The sequence below is a fragment of the Trichosurus vulpecula genome, chromosome 3 (assembly GCF_011100635.1).
Source record: "Trichosurus vulpecula isolate mTriVul1 chromosome 3, mTriVul1.pri, whole genome shotgun sequence".
NCBI lineage: Eukaryota > Metazoa > Chordata > Mammalia > Diprotodontia > Phalangeridae > Trichosurus > Trichosurus vulpecula.
This window is the reverse complement of record NC_050575.1, coordinates 389,380,960-389,384,868: the sequence shown is the minus strand read 5'-3', so window position 1 is coordinate 389,384,868 and position 3,909 is coordinate 389,380,960.

The following is a 3,909-nucleotide window of genomic DNA, read 5'->3' as shown; positions in this document are numbered from 1 at the left end:
TTAAGGAGAGAATCATTGCCAAATGGGTTAAGGCAAGAACAAAGATTCTAGGTGAACTTTCCTATGCTCCAAACCTGATGGTCCCTAAAGAACAGGCCTGCCTCTCATTTGGATTTATCTAATTCTGATCCTTCTCCAGGGACCAGAATTCTAATTTATCTTATCTAATTTATTCTAAACTTCTCCTAAACAGTCATTAACATCTCATTGGTTTGCCTTCCTTGTAGCCAAGTTTCATAATCTTTCCACTTGAAAAGATCTTTACTTCTCATTCTCAGCTTGACCTTCTTTGGATTGGCTCCTCACCTTCTGATGTTTGTTAAGGCTGAAATCTCCTCATCCTTTCTTGAGAATCCACTGCTCCTCAGACACCTCAGTTCCCTCAACTGTAAAATGGGGATCATAGTAGCACCTACATACCTTGTTCCCACTTATAGTGAGAAAATTATGAAGCTAATCTAAGGACAACTATTTATGGAATCTAGAAGTGGAAGAAACTACCCCTGAAGTGCATAAAGAAATGTTGATAATTTTTAAAAGGAACAGCATGAACTATGCAAATACATGGGAGAGATTAGACCTGGGTGGAAGGAAACAAGCATTTATTAAGCACCCACTATGTCCTAGGTACTTTACAAATTATCTTGTTTGATCCTCACAACAACCATGGGATGTAGGTGCTATTATTATCCCCATTTTACAGTTGAGGAAACTGAGGTAGACAAAGTTAAATGACTTGTCCAGGGTCATACAGCTACTAAGTGTCTGAAGCTGGATTTGAATTCAGGTCTCCTTGATTCCAGGCCCAGCGCTCTATCCACTGCACCCCCTAGCTGCCTCACTGTATCACCTAGACATGAGGCAGGGAGACCACCTAGGAAAATATTAAAATATTGTCCAGGCTAGAGGCTGAAGTAGGGTGGAGGCTGTGTGAATAGACAAAAGAGACCAGATACAAGAGATGCTTCGGACACAGGAAGAACAAGCTTTGATGACTGATGTGGATCTGCGAGGTGAAGGAGAGCAGGGGTTAAAGACAACATCAAGGCTGTAGTGGGTGACAGAAGGGATGGGGTTAGTGATGGAAAAGTCTGGAAGACTGAGAATGGAATGAGATCTAGGGTGCAGTTCACAGGTCACCCTCACCTGTCCAGTCAGTGCAGCTTACTCTGCCCCACCAAAAATGAAGAGGAGAAGCAGGACTCGTATTCATTGGTCACTGGCCCCAGTGTACAGAGACCAGGCAGGGATAAGAGGAAAGGAGAACAAGCTGAGCAGATGGGCAGGCTGGCAGCTTGCATGGAAGGGGGAGGAACAGAATGCAGGAGTCTTGAAGGATCAGGACAGGCATGCTTGTGTAAGAGACACACCCCATGATTGGCTGTTTCAGGAAGGGTGGGATGCGACTCATCTTTCCACCTTGCAATTGGTTAACCGCATACCCATTGGGGTCAGGTTGCCAGGGAGTAGGGAGCACTTATTCCATCCCCCAACTTTGGAGACCTGTGATCTACACCATCTAGAAACCAATTTAAATCATCTACCTTCTGGTGACACCTTTTGTACTGTTACCTGTTCTGTCTTGACACATTACTTTGTGTTTATGCCATTTGCTTAACTAGACTGTAAGCTGTTCACATTGCCTACATTTTAATGGCCTAAGAAGGGCCAAGGGACAAAGGGATTCCCCTTTCTCCTTTAAGCTTGGGATTTCCAGCCTTTGCTAAAGTCTGGGGCCACTCCCTCACCCCAGCAGCACTTCCTCTCCTCTCACTTATCCCCCCGCCCTGCTTCAGCCCTTTGCAATTTGGTTTCCCCCTTCATCATTCAACTCAAACTGCTCTCCTTAAAGTTACCAATGATCTCTCTTTTTTAAAAAAAAAAAAGTGTTTTAATTCTGACATTAAACACATATCAAAAATTGAATTTCCAGATACACAGCAGAACCCAAAAAAAGAGAATTGTGTATAAAACTCCATTTTGTTCCTTTTCCTTTTGCTTAATTGCAGAAATTACTTTAAAACTGTCCTGCTTATCTGTGCTTCCTTCTGAACTTTTTTGCACTAAAAAAACAAACTCCCATGTCTTTTTTTTAATCACCAACTAAAAACTGAAAGGGGGAAAACCCAGCATCATAAAAAATAAGCATAGTCAAGCAAAATAAATCTCCCCACAATGGATCCGGTGGCCATGTCCAAAAATGTATTTCTCTTTCTGAACCCTGACTCTAACACCTTTCTCTAACATGCTTCATCACAGGTCCTCTAGAGACATGGTTGGTGCAATACATTGATTAGAATTCTTAAGTCTTCCCACATTATATTTTCTTTACAATGTTGTTGTCCTTATATAAATTATTCTCCTGAACATGTTTACATGATTGCATATGTATAACCTATATCAGATTCTTTGCTGTCTTGGAGATGCAGGGAGGGAGAAAAAATTTGGAACTTAAAATCTTATAAAAAAATGAATGTTGAAAACTATCTTTACATGAAATTGGAAAAAAATCAAATACTATTTACAAAAAAACCCAAAGTATTCTTTCACTTCACTACTTGCTTGACTTTGAATCAGTTCACACTTCCATCATTTCTTGCAGTACAATAATATCCCATTACATTCACATACCCTACTTTGTTAAACCATTTCCCGATTAATGGGTATCCCTTAGAAGCTATTTCTTTCTTTTCTCCCCTCATTTTAATCCCCCCTCAAGGACCAGGAATTTTGTTTGACTTGTGACTATTTCCTCCTCCCTGTTAACTATCCCTCTGTCCCCGTTTGTTTGTCCCCTGTTGTGTTTGATATATTTCTATACCCATCTGTGTGTTTGTGTTCAGCTTCCCTTTGTTTCAGATAAGAGCCAGGTTCATCTGATGCTGGCTCCCCCAACTCCTTCCTGATGTCTGTATGCTTTTCTTCTCATGCACCCCAGTTATGAGAAATATCAAGATCCATCCACTTCTTTTTCCTTTCTATACTAGTATATCCATTCCTTTACCATTCCTTTTCTTTTTTCTCTTAAAGCACTCAGGACAGAGTCAATGTACCTCCCCCCTCTATTTTTCTTATTTAACTCTCTCAGAGCTCTTTGAAGATATTAAAGTTCTAAAGGGACACTTGTTCTTCTCCCCAATTAGAATGTTAGCACTATGTCATCCTACCGCTCCTTCTAATTGCTCAAATAAATTTACCTTTTTAGGATTCTCTTGATTCTTATATTTGTATTTCAAAGTTCCTACTCAACTCTGAAGTCTTTTCATAAGAAATCTTGAAAGTCCTCCATTTCGAGGATTCTTAACCTTTTTGTGTTATGCACGCCTCTGGAAGTCAACTGAAGTCAATGGCCTCCTTCTTAAAGTAATGTTTCTAAATGCATGAAATAAAATACATAGAATTATAATAGAAAGCAATTCTTCTGATGATACAAATTTTATACATAAATCAAGGTCCAGCAAAAGTCTCAATTCAATGAAGCACTGTCAGTTTTCCTTCTTAATTGATGCATTTTTCCTATACTACTACACAAGCATGCTATCTGACATCCCTTATATATATTGTCCTATACCAGGGGTGAGGAACAAGTCCTTTGTTCTGTGAAGTTTGGATTCAGTCAAAGGGTCACACTTGAGGACCTAGAGGTCACATGTGGCCTCAAGGCCGTAAGTTCCCCACCCCTGTAACTATATAATTACCAGGGCAGCTAGGTGGCAGAATGGATAGAGTACCTGGCTTGAAGTCAGAAGACTCATCTTCCTGAGTTCAAAGTGGGCTTCAGACACTTACTAGTTATGGGATCTTGAGCAAGTCACTTAACCCTGTTTGCTCAATGTCTTCATCTGTAAAATGAGCTGGAGAAGGAAATGGCAAATCACTTTAGTATCCTTACCAAGAAAACCCCAAATG